General features: G+C 40.9%; 14 non-coding genes across 14 annotated transcripts; all 14 read right to left on the reverse strand.

The window, feature by feature from the left end:
* Nucleotides 1–587: 587 nt before the first annotated feature.
* TRNAY-GUA (transfer RNA tyrosine (anticodon GUA)) lies at nt 588–673 on the reverse strand. The gene is given in 2 exon segments: nt 588–623; nt 637–673. It is a non-coding gene; the product is annotated as a tRNA-Tyr (tRNA).
* A 108-nt stretch (nt 674–781) lies between these two features.
* TRNAA-AGC (transfer RNA alanine (anticodon AGC)) lies at nt 782–854 on the reverse strand. The gene has a single exon. It is a non-coding gene; the product is annotated as a tRNA-Ala (tRNA).
* Nucleotides 855–2883: 2029 nt separating this feature from the next.
* Nucleotides 2884–2969, reverse strand: TRNAY-GUA (transfer RNA tyrosine (anticodon GUA)). The gene is given in 2 exon segments: nt 2884–2919; nt 2933–2969. It is a non-coding gene; the product is annotated as a tRNA-Tyr (tRNA).
* A 108-nt stretch (nt 2970–3077) lies between these two features.
* On the reverse strand, nt 3078–3150 carry TRNAA-AGC (transfer RNA alanine (anticodon AGC)). Its single transcript has one exon. It is a non-coding gene; the product is annotated as a tRNA-Ala (tRNA).
* A 2029-nt stretch (nt 3151–5179) lies between these two features.
* Nucleotides 5180–5265, reverse strand: TRNAY-GUA (transfer RNA tyrosine (anticodon GUA)). The gene is given in 2 exon segments: nt 5180–5215; nt 5229–5265. It is a non-coding gene; the product is annotated as a tRNA-Tyr (tRNA).
* A 108-nt stretch (nt 5266–5373) lies between these two features.
* TRNAA-AGC (transfer RNA alanine (anticodon AGC)) lies at nt 5374–5446 on the reverse strand. The gene has a single exon. It is a non-coding gene; the product is annotated as a tRNA-Ala (tRNA).
* Nucleotides 5447–7475: 2029 nt separating this feature from the next.
* Nucleotides 7476–7561, reverse strand: TRNAY-GUA (transfer RNA tyrosine (anticodon GUA)). Its single transcript is given in 2 exon segments — nt 7476–7511; nt 7525–7561. It is a non-coding gene; the product is annotated as a tRNA-Tyr (tRNA).
* A 108-nt stretch (nt 7562–7669) lies between these two features.
* On the reverse strand, nt 7670–7742 carry TRNAA-AGC (transfer RNA alanine (anticodon AGC)). The gene has a single exon. It is a non-coding gene; the product is annotated as a tRNA-Ala (tRNA).
* A 2006-nt stretch (nt 7743–9748) lies between these two features.
* On the reverse strand, nt 9749–9834 carry TRNAY-GUA (transfer RNA tyrosine (anticodon GUA)). The gene is given in 2 exon segments: nt 9749–9784; nt 9798–9834. It is a non-coding gene; the product is annotated as a tRNA-Tyr (tRNA).
* A 108-nt stretch (nt 9835–9942) lies between these two features.
* Nucleotides 9943–10015, reverse strand: TRNAA-AGC (transfer RNA alanine (anticodon AGC)). The gene has a single exon. It is a non-coding gene; the product is annotated as a tRNA-Ala (tRNA).
* A 2029-nt stretch (nt 10016–12044) lies between these two features.
* On the reverse strand, nt 12045–12130 carry TRNAY-GUA (transfer RNA tyrosine (anticodon GUA)). Its single transcript is given in 2 exon segments — nt 12045–12080; nt 12094–12130. It is a non-coding gene; the product is annotated as a tRNA-Tyr (tRNA).
* A 108-nt stretch (nt 12131–12238) lies between these two features.
* Nucleotides 12239–12311, reverse strand: TRNAA-AGC (transfer RNA alanine (anticodon AGC)). Its single transcript has one exon. It is a non-coding gene; the product is annotated as a tRNA-Ala (tRNA).
* A 2029-nt stretch (nt 12312–14340) lies between these two features.
* Nucleotides 14341–14426, reverse strand: TRNAY-GUA (transfer RNA tyrosine (anticodon GUA)). Its single transcript is given in 2 exon segments — nt 14341–14376; nt 14390–14426. It is a non-coding gene; the product is annotated as a tRNA-Tyr (tRNA).
* Nucleotides 14427–14534: 108 nt separating this feature from the next.
* TRNAA-AGC (transfer RNA alanine (anticodon AGC)) lies at nt 14535–14607 on the reverse strand. The gene has a single exon. It is a non-coding gene; the product is annotated as a tRNA-Ala (tRNA).
* Nucleotides 14608–16141: the final 1534 nt, after the last annotated feature.

Genomic DNA, 16141 nt, shown 5'->3' on the forward strand with positions numbered 1-16141 from the left:
CCATCGACCTCTGGGTTATGGGCCCAGCACGCTTCCGCTGCGCCACTCTGCTTGTGTTAACAGATGTACAGAGTAAAATTCTAATGACTGTTTGTGTTCAGGTCGATGACATGTAAATTTTCAGCCATTACATATTTGTTGGCGACTAGAGTACTCCTGGGGTTCTGCAATTGTTTCTTTGTTTTTTTTTGCTTTCTTGTGTCATATTATTGTTGAAAATCATTAGAGGAAATGGTGTCTGACCATTGTTTAAGGTTCCGGTTAAAACTGGTGGGTGCGTCCGGCTGTTAGACGAAAGTTCGGCAGGCGTTTGTGTCTCTGTGGCGCAATCGGTTAGCGCGTTCGGCTGTTAACCGAAAGGTTGGTGGTTCCTTTTGCTTGGGTAGCATGCTACAGTTGAAGACGTTTTCACATTGGTGCTCAGCATCTCCATAAAGTAAAAGCACTGTTGCTGCCTAAGTTTTGAATTCACAAGGCAAACTGGAGAAAAAACTTTCCGGTTGTGTTTCTGTCTACATGTCCAGAAAGAGCATAGCTGTCTGGTATTTGCCAGAAGGTTGAAAACATCTGATAGAATACACAAAACTTCCTTCGAGCCGGAATTGAACCAGCGACCTAAGGATTGCTAATTTAGATCTACAGTCCTCCGCTCTACCAGCTGAGCTATCGAAGGCTTGATTTAGCCATTGTTGAAAGTCTTCAAGGTTTGGACGTGTGTGCCACGAGCAGGTGGCATAAACAATTCACTCGGCCAACTGAAAAAGGAATCCAAAAATTGTATTGGAGAATGCGGGCATCGATCCCGCTACCTCTCGCATGCTAAGCGAGCGCTCTACCACTTGAGCTAATCCCCCATGCCCGACGAACGCCATTATCAGTTTCACGCCACACCATGTCACAGTTTACTTATAGTCAAATGTGCCATTGAGTGCTTTTTTTTTTTTTTTTTTTAAGTACAGATTCCTTTCTCCCATATTTGAAGAACATCTACGTAGTTCACAATGTGAATTATGGCCTACAAATACAGTCGGGCAATTTTCTAGCAAACCATTTCTATGTATGTAGAGAACCAGACTGGGGGAGTAAAAAAAACTTACCTAGTTTGTAGAAAAAAGTTGTAATGCAGCACAATCCCAAGCAAAAAGATTGACCTTTTATGGTTTGGTTTGAATATAGAAAATGCTGAGAGGTCGCGAATCTCCTTCTGGTCCTTTGGCACGAGTTGTACTGGGATTTAGGATTTTGACTAGTGTTTTTGATCCGAGACACGTTTGCTGTTGACAGAAAAGTTCAGTTGATATGCAATGATGAAGTTTATAAATCACAACTATTTAGCAGAGGTTGGTTTCGATCCATCGACCGCTGGGTTTCACAATGTGAATTATGGCCTACAAATACAGTCGGGCAATTTTCTAGCAAACCATTTCTATGTATGTAGAGAACCAGACTGGGGGAGTAAAAAAAACTTACCTAGTTTGTAGAAAAAAGTTGTAATGCAGCACAATCCCAAGCAAAAAGATTGACCTTTTATGGTTTGGTTTGAATATAGAAAATGCTGAGAGGTCGCGAATCTCCTTCTGGTCCTTTGGCACGAGTTGTACTGGGATTTAGGATTTTGACTAGTGTTTTTGATCCGAGACACGTTTGCTGTTGACAGAAAAGTTCAGTTGATATGCAATGATGAAGTTTATAAAACACAACTATTTAGCAGAGGTTGGTTTCGATCCATCGACCGCTGGGTTTCACAATGTGAATTATGGCCTACAAATACAGTCGAGCAATTTTCTAGTAAACCATTTCTCTGTATATAGAGAACCAAACTGGGGGAATGAAAAAAAACTTACCTAGTTTGTAGAAAAAAGTTGTAATGCAGCACAATCCCAAGCGAAAAGATTGATCTTTTATGGTTTGGTTTGAATATAGAAAATGCTGAGAGGTCGCGAATCTCCTTCTGGTCCTTTGGCACGAGTTGTACTGGGATTTAGGATTTTGACTAGTGTTTTTGATCCGAGACACGTTTGCTGTTGACAGAAAAGTTCAGTTGATATGCAATGATGAAGTTTATAAAACACAACTATTTAGCAGAGGTTGGTTTCAATCCATTGACCGCTGGGTTTCACAATGTGAATTATGGTCTACAAATACAGTCGAGCAATTTTCTAGCAAACCATTTCTCTGTATATAGAGAACCAAAATGGGGAAGTGAAAAAAACTTAGCTAGTTTGTAGAAAAAGATGCAATGCAGCACAATTTAGCAGAGGATGGCTTCGATCCATCGACCTCTGGGTTATGGGCCCAGCACGCTTCCGCTGCGCCACTCTGCTTGTGTTAACATATGTACAGAGTAAAATTCTAATGACTGTTTGTGTTCAGGTCGATGACATGTAAATTTTCAGCCATTACATATTTGTTGGCGACTAGAGTACTCCTGGGGTTCTGCAATTGTTTCTTTGTTTTTTTTTGCTTTCTTGTGTCATATTATTGTTGAAAATCATTAGAGGAAATGGTGTCTGACCATTGTTTAAGGTTCCGGTTAAAACTGGTGGGTGCGTCCGGCTGTTAGACGAAAGTTCGGCAGGCGTTTGTGTCTCTGTGGCGCAATCGGTTAGCGCGTTCGGCTGTTAACCGAAAGGTTGGTGGTTCGAGTCCACCCAGGGACGTTGGTTCCTTTTGCTTGGGTAGCATGCTACAGTTGAAGACGTTTTCACATTGGTGCTCAGCATCTCCATAAAGTAAAAGCACTGTTGCTGCCTAAGTTTTGAATTCACAAGGCAAACTGGAGAAAAAACTTTCCGGTTGTGTTTCTGTCTACATGTCCAGAAAGAGCATAGCTGTCTGGTATTTGCCAGAAGGTTGAAAACATCTGATAGAATACACAAAACTTCCTTCGAGCCGGAATTGAACCAGCGACCTAAGGATTGCTAATTTAGATCTACAGTCCTCCGCTCTACCAGCTGAGCTATCGAAGGCTTGATTTAGCCATTGTTGAAAGTCTTCAAGGTTTGGACGTGTGTGCCACGAGCAGGTGGCATAAACAATTCACTCGGCCAACTGAAAAAGGAATCCAAAGATTGTATTGGAGAATGCGGGCATCGATCCCGCTACCTCTCGCATGCTAAGCGAGCGCTCTACCACTTGAGCTAATCCCCCATGCCCGACGAACGCCATTATCAGTTTCACGCCACACCATGTCACAGTTTACTTATAGTCAAATGTGCCATTGAGTGCTTTTTTTTTTTTTTTTTTTAAGTACAGATTCCTTTCTCCCATATTTGAAGAACATCTACGTAGTTCACAATGTGAATTATGGCCTACAAATACAGTCGGGCAATTTTCTAGCAAACCATTTCTATGTATGTAGAGAACCAGACTGGGGGAGTAAAAAAAACTTACCTAGTTTGTAGAAAAAAGTTGTAATGCAGCACAATCCCAAGCAAAAAGATTGACCTTTTATGGTTTGGTTTGAATATAGAAAATGCTGAGAGGTCGCGAATCTCCTTCTGGTCCTTTGGCACGAGTTGTACTGGGATTTAGGATTTTGACTAGTGTTTTTGATCCGAGACACGTTTGCTGTTGACAGAAAAGTTCAGTTGATATGCAATGATGAAGTTTATAAATCACAACTATTTAGCAGAGGTTGGTTTCGATCCATCGACCGCTGGGTTTCACAATGTGAATTATGGCCTACAAATACAGTCGGGCAATTTTCTAGCAAACCATTTCTATGTATGTAGAGAACCAGACTGGGGGAGTAAAAAAAACTTACCTAGTTTGTAGAAAAAAGTTGTAATGCAGCACAATCCCAAGCAAAAAGATTGACCTTTTATGGTTTGGTTTGAATATAGAAAATGCTGAGAGGTCGCGAATCTCCTTCTGGTCCTTTGGCACGAGTTGTACTGGGATTTAGGATTTTGACTAGTGTTTTTGATCCGAGACACGTTTGCTGTTGACAGAAAAGTTCAGTTGATATGCAATGATGAAGTTTATAAAACACAACTATTTAGCAGAGGTTGGTTTCGATCCATCGACCGCTGGGTTTCACAATGTGAATTATGGCCTACAAATACAGTCGAGCAATTTTCTAGTAAACCATTTCTCTGTATATAGAGAACCAAACTGGGGGAATGAAAAAAAACTTACCTAGTTTGTAGAAAAAAGTTGTAATGCAGCACAATCCCAAGCGAAAAGATTGATCTTTTATGGTTTGGTTTGAATATAGAAAATGCTGAGAGGTCGCGAATCTCCTTCTGGTCCTTTGGCACGAGTTGTACTGGGATTTAGGATTTTGACTAGTGTTTTTGATCCGAGACACGTTTGCTGTTGACAGAAAAGTTCAGTTGATATGCAATGATGAAGTTTATAAAACACAACTATTTAGCAGAGGTTGGTTTCAATCCATTGACCGCTGGGTTTCACAATGTGAATTATGGTCTACAAATACAGTCGAGCAATTTTCTAGCAAACCATTTCTCTGTATATAGAGAACCAAAATGGGGAAGTGAAAAAAACTTAGCTAGTTTGTAGAAAAAGATGCAATGCAGCACAATTTAGCAGAGGATGGATTCGATCCATCGACCTCTGGGTTATGGGCCCAGCACGCTTCCGCTGCGCCACTCTGCTTGTGTTAACAGATGTACAGAGTAAAATTCTAATGACTGTTTGTGTTCAGGTCGATGACATGTAAATTTTCAGCCATTACATATTTGTTGGCGACTAGAGTACTCCTGGGGTTCTGCAATTGTTTCTTTGTTTTTTTTTGCTTTCTTGTGTCATATTATTGTTGAAAATCATTAGAGGAAATGGTGTCTGACCATTGTTTAAGGTTCCGGTTAAAACTGGTGGGTGCGTCCGGCTGTTAGACGAAAGTTCGGCAGGCGTTTGTGTCTCTGTGGCGCAATCGGTTAGCGCGTTCGGCTGTTAACCGAAAGGTTGGTGGTTCGAGTCCACCCAGGGACGTTGGTTCCTTTTGCTTGGGTAGCATGCTACAGTTGAAGACGTTTTCACATTGGTGCTCAGCATCTCCATAAAGTAAAAGCACTGTTGCTGCCTAAGTTTTGAATTCACAAGGCAAACTGGAGAAAAAACTTTCCGGTTGTGTTTCTGTCTACATGTCCAGAAAGAGCATAGCTGTCTGGTATTTGCCAGAAGGTTGAAAACATCTGATAGAATACACAAAACTTCCTTCGAGCCGGAATTGAACCAGCGACCTAAGGATTGCTAATTTAGATCTACAGTCCTCCGCTCTACCAGCTGAGCTATCGAAGGCTTGATTTAGCCATTGTTGAAAGTCTTCAAGGTTTGGACGTGTGTGCCACGAGCAGGTGGCATAAACAATTCACTCGGCCAACTGAAAAAGGAATCCAAAGATTGTATTGGAGAATGCGGGCATCGATCCCGCTACCTCTCGCATGCTAAGCGAGCGCTCTACCACTTGAGCTAATCCCCCATGCCCGACGAACGCCATTATCAGTTTCACGCCACACCATGTCACAGTTTACTTATAGTCAAATGTGCCATTGAGTGCTTTTTTTTTTTTTTTTTTTAAGTACAGATTCCTTTCTCCCATATTTGAAGAACATCTACGTAGTTCACAATGTGAATTATGGCCTACAAATACAGTCGGGCAATTTTCTAGCAAACCATTTCTATGTATGTAGAGAACCAGACTGGGGGAGTAAAAAAAACTTACCTAGTTTGTAGAAAAAAGTTGTAATGCAGCACAATCCCAAGCAAAAAGATTGACCTTTTATGGTTTGGTTTGAATATAGAAAATGCTGAGAGGTCGCGAATCTCCTTCTGGTCCTTTGGCACGAGTTGTACTGGGATTTAGGATTTTGACTAGTGTTTTTGATCCGAGACACGTTTGCTGTTGACAGAAAAGTTCAGTTGATATGCAATGATGAAGTTTATAAATCACAACTATTTAGCAGAGGTTGGTTTCGATCCATCGACCGCTGGGTTTCACAATGTGAATTATGGCCTACAAATACAGTCGGGCAATTTTCTAGCAAACCATTTCTATGTATGTAGAGAACCAGACTGGGGGAGTAAAAAAAACTTACCTAGTTTGTAGAAAAAAGTTGTAATGCAGCACAATCCCAAGCAAAAAGATTGACCTTTTATGGTTTGGTTTGAATATAGAAAATGCTGAGAGGTCGCGAATCTCCTTCTGGTCCTTTGGCACGAGTTGTACTGGGATTTAGGATTTTGACTAGTGTTTTTGATCCGAGACACGTTTGCTGTTGACAGAAAAGTTCAGTTGATATGCAATGATGAAGTTTATAAAACACAACTATTTAGCAGAGGTTGGTTTCGATCCATCGACCGCTGGGTTTCACAATGTGAATTATGGCCTACAAATACAGTCGAGCAATTTTCTAGTAAACCATTTCTCTGTATATAGAGAACCAAACTGGGGGAATGAAAAAAAACTTACCTAGTTTGTAGAAAAAAGTTGTAATGCAGCACAATCCCAAGCGAAAAGATTGATCTTTTATGGTTTGGTTTGAATATAGAAAATGCTGAGAGGTCGCGAATCTCCTTCTGGTCCTTTGGCACGAGTTGTACTGGGATTTAGGATTTTGACTAGTGTTTTTGATCCGAGACACGTTTGCTGTTGACAGAAAAGTTCAGTTGATATGCAATGATGAAGTTTATAAAACACAACTATTTAGCAGAGGTTGGTTTCAATCCATTGACCGCTGGGTTTCACAATGTGAATTATGGTCTACAAATACAGTCGAGCAATTTTCTAGCAAACCATTTCTCTGTATATAGAGAACCAAAATGGGGAAGTGAAAAAAACTTAGCTAGTTTGTAGAAAAAGATGCAATGCAGCACAATTTAGCAGAGGATGGCTTCGATCCATCGACCTCTGGGTTATGGGCCCAGCACGCTTCCGCTGCGCCACTCTGCTTGTGTTAACAGATGTACAGAGTAAAATTCTAATGACTGTTTGTGTTCAGGTCGATGACATGTAAATTTTCAGCCATTACATATTTGTTGGCGACTAGAGTACTCCTGGGGTTCTGCAATTGTTTCTTTGTTTTTTTTTGCTTTCTTGTGTCATATTATTGTTGAAAATCATTAGAGGAAATGGTGTCTGACCATTGTTTAAGGTTCCGGTTAAAACTGGTGGGTGCGTCCGGCTGTTAGACGAAAGTTCGGCAGGCGTTTGTGTCTCTGTGGCGCAATCGGTTAGCGCGTTCGGCTGTTAACCGAAAGGTTGGTGGTTCGAGTCCACCCAGGGACGTTGGTTCCTTTTGCTTGGGTAGCATGCTACAGTTGAAGACGTTTTCACATTGGTGCTCAGCATCTCCATAAAGTAAAAGCACTGTTGCTGCCTAAGTTTTGAATTCACAAGGCAAACTGGAGAAAAAACTTTCCGGTTGTGTTTCTGTCTACATGTCCAGAAAGAGCATAGCTGTCTGGTATTTGCCAGAAGGTTGAAAACATCTGATAGAATACACAAAACTTCCTTCGAGCCGGAATTGAACCAGCGACCTAAGGATTGCTAATTTAGATCTACAGTCCTCCGCTCTACCAGCTGAGCTATCGAAGGCTTGATTTAGCCATTGTTGAAAGTCTTCAAGGTTTGGACGTGTGTGCCACGAGCAGGTGGCATAAACAATTCACTCGGCCAACTGAAAAAGGAATCCAAAGATTGTATTGGAGAATGCGGGCATCGATCCCGCTACCTCTCGCATGCTAAGCGAGCGCTCTACCACTTGAGCTAATCCCCCATGCCCGACGAACGCCATTATCAGTTTCACGCCACACCATGTCACAGTTTACTTATAGTCAAATGTGCCATTGAGTGCTTTTTTTTTTTTTTTTTTTTAAGTACAGATTCCTTTCTCCCATATTTGAAGAACATCTACGGAGTTCACAATGTGAATTATGGCCTACAAATAAAGTCGAGCAATTTTCTAGCAAACCATTTCTACGTATGTAGAGAACCAGACTGGGGGAGTAAAAAAAACTTACCTAGTTTGTAGAAAAAAGTTGTAATGCAGCACAATCCCAAGCAAAAAGATTGACCTTTTATGGTTTGGTTTGATTATAGAAAATGCTGAGAGGTCGCGAATCTCCTTCTGGTCCTTTGGCACGAGTTGTACTGGGATTTAGGATTTTGACTAGTGTTTTTGATCCGAGACACGTTTGCTGTTGACAGAAAAGTTCAGTTGATATGCAATGATGAAGTTTATAAATCACAACTATTTAGCAGAGGTTGGTTTCGATCCATCGACCGCTGGGTTTCACAATGTGAATTATGGCCTACAAATACAGTCGGGCAATTTTCTAGCAAACCATTTCTATGTATGTAGAGAACCAGACTGGGGGAGTAAAAAAAACTTACCTAGTTTGTAGAAAAAAGTTGTAATGCAGCACAATCCCAAGCAAAAAGATTGACCTTTTATGGTTTGGTTTGAATATAGAAAATGCTGAGAGGTCGCGAATCTCCTTCTGGTCCTTTGGCACGAGTTGTACTGGGATTTAGGATTTTGACTAGTGTTTTTGATCCGAGACACGTTTGCTGTTGACAGAAAAGTTCAGTTGATATGCAATGATGAAGTTTATAAAACACAACTATTTAGCAGAGGTTGGTTTCGATCCATCGACCGCTGGGTTTCACAATGTGAATTATGGCCTACAAATACAGTCGAGCAATTTTCTAGTAAACCATTTCTCTGTATATAGAGAACCAAACTGGGGGAATGAAAAAAAACTTACCTAGTTTGTAGAAAAAAGTTGTAATGCAGCACAATCCCAAGCGAAAAGATTGATCTTTTATGGTTTGGTTTGAATATAGAAAATGCTGAGAGGTCGCGAATCTCCTTCTGGTCCTTTGGCACGAGTTGTACTGGGATTTAGGATTTTGACTAGTGTTTTTGATCCGAGACACGTTTGCTGTTGACAGAAAAGTTCAGTTGATATGCAATGATGAAGTTTATAAAACACAACTATTTAGCAGAGGTTGGTTTCAATCCATTGACCGCTGGGTTTCACAATGTGAATTATGGTCTACAAATACAGTCGAGCAATTTTCTAGCAAACCATTTCTCTGTATATAGAGAACCAAAATGGGGAAGTGAAAAAAACTTAGCTAGTTTGTAGAAAAAGATGCAATGCAGCACAATTTAGCAGAGGATGGCTTCGATCCATCGACCTCTGGGTTATGGGCCCAGCACGCTTCCGCTGCGCCACTCTGCTTGTGTTAACAGATGTACAGAGTAAAATTCTAATGACTGTTTGTGTTCAGGTCGATGACATGTAAATTTTCAGCCATTACATATTTGTTGGCGACTAGAGTACTCCTGGGGTTCTGCAATTGTTTCTTTGTTTTTTTTTGCTTTCTTGTGTCATATTATTGTTGAAAATCATTAGAGGAAATGGTGTCTGACCATTGTTTAAGGTTCCGGTTAAAACTGGTGGGTGCGTCCGGCTGTTAGACGAAAGTTCGGCAGGCGTTTGTGTCTCTGTGGCGCAATCGGTTAGCGCGTTCGGCTGTTAACCGAAAGGTTGGTGGTTCCTTTTGCTTGGGTAGCATGCTACAGTTGAAGACGTTTTCACATTGGTGCTCAGCATCTCCATAAAGTAAAAGCACTGTTGCTGCCTAAGTTTTGAATTCACAAGGCAAACTGGAGAAAAAACTTTCCGGTTGTGTTTCTGTCTACATGTCCAGAAAGAGCATAGCTGTCTGGTATTTGCCAGAAGGTTGAAAACATCTGATAGAATACACAAAACTTCCTTCGAGCCGGAATTGAACCAGCGACCTAAGGATTGCTAATTTAGATCTACAGTCCTCCGCTCTACCAGCTGAGCTATCGAAGGCTTGATTTAGCCATTGTTGAAAGTCTTCAAGGTTTGGACGTGTGTGCCACGAGCAGGTGGCATAAACAATTCACTCGGCCAACTGAAAAAGGAATCCAAAGATTGTATTGGAGAATGCGGGCATCGATCCCGCTACCTCTCGCATGCTAAGCGAGCGCTCTACCACTTGAGCTAATCCCCCATGCCCGACGAACGCCATTATCAGTTTCACGCCACACCATGTCACAGTTTACTTATAGTCAAATGTGCCATTGAGTGCTTTTTTTTTTTTTTTTTTTAAGTACAGATTCCTTTCTCCCATATTTGAAGAACATCTACGTAGTTCACAATGTGAATTATGGCCTACAAATACAGTCGGGCAATTTTCTAGCAAACCATTTCTATGTATGTAGAGAACCAGACTGGGGGAGTAAAAAAAACTTACCTAGTTTGTAGAAAAAAGTTGTAATGCAGCACAATCCCAAGCAAAAAGATTGACCTTTTATGGTTTGGTTTGAATATAGAAAATGCTGAGAGGTCGCGAATCTCCTTCTGGTCCTTTGGCACGAGTTGTACTGGGATTTAGGATTTTGACTAGTGTTTTTGATCCGAGACACGTTTGCTGTTGACAGAAAAGTTCAGTTGATATGCAATGATGAAGTTTATAAATCACAACTATTTAGCAGAGGTTGGTTTCGATCCATCGACCGCTGGGTTTCACAATGTGAATTATGGCCTACAAATACAGTCGGGCAATTTTCTAGCAAACCATTTCTATGTATGTAGAGAACCAGACTGGGGGAGTAAAAAAAACTTACCTAGTTTGTAGAAAAAAGTTGTAATGCAGCACAATCCCAAGCAAAAAGATTGACCTTTTATGGTTTGGTTTGAATATAGAAAATGCTGAGAGGTCGCGAATCTCCTTCTGGTCCTTTGGCACGAGTTGTACTGGGATTTAGGATTTTGACTAGTGTTTTTGATCCGAGACACGTTTGCTGTTGACAGAAAAGTTCAGTTGATATGCAATGATGAAGTTTATAAAACACAACTATTTAGCAGAGGTTGGTTTCGATCCATCGACCGCTGGGTTTCACAATGTGAATTATGGCCTACAAATACAGTCGAGCAATTTTCTAGTAAACCATTTCTCTGTATATAGAGAACCAAACTGGGGGAATGAAAAAAAACTTACCTAGTTTGTAGAAAAAAGTTGTAATGCAGCACAATCCCAAGCGAAAAGATTGATCTTTTATGGTTTGGTTTGAATATAGAAAATGCTGAGAGGTCGCGAATCTCCTTCTGGTCCTTTGGCACGAGTTGTACTGGGATTTAGGATTTTGACTAGTGTTTTTGATCCGAGACACGTTTGCTGTTGACAGAAAAGTTCAGTTGATATGCAATGATGAAGTTTATAAAACACAACTATTTAGCAGAGGTTGGTTTCAATCCATTGACCGCTGGGTTTCACAATGTGAATTATGGTCTACAAATACAGTCGAGCAATTTTCTAGCAAACCATTTCTCTGTATATAGAGAACCAAAATGGGGAAGTGAAAAAAACTTAGCTAGTTTGTAGAAAAAGATGCAATGCAGCACAATTTAGCAGAGGATGGCTTCGATCCATCGACCTCTGGGTTATGGGCCCAGCACGCTTCCGCTGCGCCACTCTGCTTGTGTTAACATATGTACAGAGTAAAATTCTAATGACTGTTTGTGTTCAGGTCGATGACATGTAAATTTTCAGCCATTACATATTTGTTGGCGACTAGAGTACTCCTGGGGTTCTGCAATTGTTTCTTTGTTTTTTTTTGCTTTCTTGTGTCATATTATTGTTGAAAATCATTAGAGGAAATGGTGTCTGACCATTGTTTAAGGTTCCGGTTAAAACTGGTGGGTGCGTCCGGCTGTTAGACGAAAGTTCGGCAGGCGTTTGTGTCTCTGTGGCGCAATCGGTTAGCGCGTTCGGCTGTTAACCGAAAGGTTGGTGGTTCGAGTCCACCCAGGGACGTTGGTTCCTTTTGCTTGGGTAGCATGCTACAGTTGAAGACGTTTTCACATTGGTGCTCAGCATCTCCATAAAGTAAAAGCACTGTTGCTGCCTAAGTTTTGAATTCACAAGGCAAACTGGAGAAAAAACTTTCCGGTTGTGTTTCTGTCTACATGTCCAGAAAGAGCATAGCTGTCTGGTATTTGCCAGAAGGTTGAAAACATCTGATAGAATACACAAAACTTCCTTCGAGCCGGAATTGAACCAGCGACCTAAGGATTGCTAATTTAGATCTACAGTCCTCCGCTCTACCAGCTGAGCTATCGAAGGCTTGATTTAGCCATTGTTGAAAGTCTTCAAGGTTTGGACGTGTGTGCCACGAGCAGGTGGCATAAACAATTCACTCGGCCAACTGAAAAAGGAATCCAAAGATTGTATTGGAGAATGCGGGCATCGATCCCGCTACCTCTCGCATGCTAAGCGAGCGCTCTACCACTTGAGCTAATCCCCCATGCCCGACGAACGCCATTATCAGTTTCACGCCACACCATGTCACAGTTTACTTATAGTCAAATGTGCCATTGAGTGCTTTTTTTTTTTTTTTTTTTAAGTACAGATTCCTTTCTCCCATATTTGAAGAACATCTACGTAGTTCACAATGTGAATTATGGCCTACAAATACAGTCGGGCAATTTTCTAGCAAACCATTTCTATGTATGTAGAGAACCAGACTGGGGGAGTAAAAAAAACTTACCTAGTTTGTAGAAAAAAGTTGTAATGCAGCACAATCCCAAGCAAAAAGATTGACCTTTTATGGTTTGGTTTGAATATAGAAAATGCTGAGAGGTCGCGAATCTCCTTCTGGTCCTTTGGCACGAGTTGTACTGGGATTTAGGATTTTGACTAGTGTTTTTGATCCGAGACACGTTTGCTGTTGACAGAAAAGTTCAGTTGATATGCAATGATGAAGTTTATAAATCACAACTATTTAGCAGAGGTTGGTTTCGATCCATCGACCGCTGGGTTTCACAATGTGAATTATGGCCTACAAATACAGTCGGGCAATTTTCTAGCAAACCATTTCTATGTATGTAGAGAACCAGACTGGGGGAGTAAAAAAAACTTACCTAGTTTGTAGAAAAAAGTTGTAATGCAGCACAATCCCAAGCAAAAAGATTGACCTTTTATGGTTTGGTTTGAATATAGAAAATGCTGAGAGGTCGCGAATCTCCTTCTGGTCCTTTGGCACGAGTTGTACTGGGATTTAGGATTTTGACTAGTGTTTTTGATCCGAGACACGTTTGCTGTTGACAGAAAAGTTCAGTTGATATGCAATGATGAAGTTTATAAAACACAACTATTTAGCAGAGGTTGGTTTCGATCCATCGACCGCTGGGTTTCACAATGTGAATTATGGCCTACAAATACAGTCGAGCAATTTTCTAGTAAACCATTTCTCTGTATATAGAGAACCAAACTGGGGGAATGAAAAAAAACTTACCTAGTTTGTAGAAAAAAGTTGTAATGCAGCACAATCCCAAGCGAAAAGATTGATCTTTTATGGTTTGGTTTGAATATAGAAAATGCTGAGAGGTCGCGAATCTCCTTCTGGTCCTTTGGCACGAGTTGTACTGGGATTTAGGATTTTGACTAGTGTTTTTGATCCGAGACACGTTTGCTGTTGACAGAAAAGTTCAGTTGATATGCAATGATGAAGTTTATAAAACACAACTATTTAGCAGAGGTTGGTTTCAATCCATTGACCGCTGGGTTTCACAATGTGAATTATGGTCTACAAATACAGTCGAGCAATTTTCTAGCAAACCATTTCTCTGTATATAGAGAACCAAAATGGGGAAGTGAAAAAAACTTAGCTAGTTTGTAGAAAAAGATGCAATGCAGCACAATTTAGCAGAGGATGGATTCGATCCATCGACCTCTGGGTTATGGGCCCAGCACGCTTCCGCTGCGCCACTCTGCTTGTGTTAACAGATGTACAGAGTAAAATTCTAATGACTGTTTGTGTTCAGGTCGATGACATGTAAATTTTCAGCCATTACATATTTGTTGGCGACTAGAGTACTCCTGGGGTTCTGCAATTGTTTCTTTGTTTTTTTTTGCTTTCTTGTGTCATATTATTGTTGAAAATCATTAGAGGAAATGGTGTCTGACCATTGTTTAAGGTTCCGGTTAAAACTGGTGGGTGCGTCCGGCTGTTAGACGAAAGTTCGGCAGGCGTTTGTGTCTCTGTGGCGCAATCGGTTAGCGCGTTCGGCTGTTAACCGAAAGGTTGGTGGTTCGAGTCCACCCAGGGACGTTGGTTCCTTTTGCTTGGGTAGCATGCTACAGTTGAAGACGTTTTCACATTGGTGCTCAGCATCTCCATAAAGTAAAAGCACTGTTGCTGCCTAAGTTTTGAATTCACAAGGCAAACTGGAGAAAAAACTTTCCGGTTGTGTTTCTGTCTACATGTCCAGAAAGAGCATAGCTGTCTGGTATTTGCCAGAAGGTTGAAAACATCTGATAGAATACACAAAACTTCCTTCGAGCCGGAATTGAACCAGCGACCTAAGGATTGCTAATTTAGATCTACAGTCCTCCGCTCTACCAGCTGAGCTATCGAAGGCTTGATTTAGCCATTGTTGAAAGTCTTCAAGGTTTGGACGTGTGTGCCACGAGCAGGTGGCATAAACAATTCACTCGGCCAACTGAAAAAGGAATCCAAAGATTGTATTGGAGAATGCGGGCATCGATCCCGCTACCTCTCGCATGCTAAGCGAGCGCTCTACCACTTGAGCTAATCCCCCATGCCCGACGAACGCCATTATCAGTTTCACGCCACACCATGTCACAGTTTACTTATAGTCAAATGTGCCATTGAGTGCTTTTTTTTTTTTTTTTTTTAAGTACAGATTCCTTTCTCCCATATTTGAAGAACATCTACGTAGTTCACAATGTGAATTATGGCCTACAAATACAGTCGGGCAATTTTCTAGCAAACCATTTCTATGTATGTAGAGAACCAGACTGGGGGAGTAAAAAAAACTTACCTAGTTTGTAGAAAAAAGTTGTAATGCAGCACAATCCCAAGCAAAAAGATTGACCTTTTATGGTTTGGTTTGAATATAGAAAATGCTGAGAGGTCGCGAATCTCCTTCTGGTCCTTTGGCACGAGTTGTACTGGGATTTAGGATTTTGACTAGTGTTTTTGATCCGAGACACGTTTGCTGTTGACAGAAAAGTTCAGTTGATATGCAATGATGAAGTTTATAAATCACAACTATTTAGCAGAGGTTGGTTTCGATCCATCGACCGCTGGGTTTCACAATGTGAATTATGGCCTACAAATACAGTCGGGCAATTTTCTAGCAAACCATTTCTATGTATGTAGAGAACCAGACTGGGGGAGTAAAAAAAACTTACCTAGTTTGTAGAAAAAAGTTGTAATGCAGCACAATCCCAAGCAAAAAGATTGACCTTTTATGGTTTGGTTTGAATATAGAAAATGCTGAGAGGTCGCGAATCTCCTTCTGGTCCTTTGGCACGAGTTGTACTGGGATTTAGGATTTTGACTAGTGTTTTTGATCCGAGACACGTTTGCTGTTGACAGAAAAGTTCAGTTGATATGCAATGATGAAGTTTATAAAACACAACTATTTAGCAGAGGTTGGTTTCGATCCATCGACCGCTGGGTTTCACAATGTGAATTATGGCCTACAAATACAGTCGAGCAATTTTCTAGTAAACCATTTCTCTGTATATAGAGAACCAAACTGGGGGAATGAAAAAAAACTTACCTAGTTTGTAGAAAAAAGTTGTAATGCAGCACAATCCCAAGCGAAAAGATTGATCTTTTATGGTTTGGTTTGAATATAGAAAATGCTGAGAGGTCGCGAATCTCCTTCTGGTCCTTTGGCACGAGTTGTACTGGGATTTAGGATTTTGACTAGTGTTTTTGATCCGAGACACGTTTGCTGTTGACAGAAAAGTTCAGTTGATATGCAATGATGAAGTTTATAAAACACAACTATTTAGCAGAGGTTGGTTTCAATCCATTGACCGCTGGGTTTCACAATGTGAATTATGGTCTACAAATACAGTCGAGCAATTTTCTAGCAAACCATTTCTCTGTATATAGAGAACCAAAATGGGGAAGTGAAAAAAACTTAGCTAGTTTGTAGAAAAAGATGCAATGCAGCACAATTTAGCAGAGGATGGCTTCGATCCATCGACCTCTGGGTTATGGGCCCAGCACGCTTCCGCTGCGCCACTCTGCTTGTGTTAACAGATGTACAGAGTAAAATTCTAATGACTGTTTGTGTTCAGGTCGATGACATGTAA

This window comes from Dendrobates tinctorius, unplaced genomic scaffold (assembly GCF_039654945.1).
Source record: "Dendrobates tinctorius isolate UK_male_01 unplaced genomic scaffold, ASM3965494v1 ptg000251l, whole genome shotgun sequence".
NCBI lineage: Eukaryota > Metazoa > Chordata > Amphibia > Anura > Dendrobatidae > Dendrobates > Dendrobates tinctorius.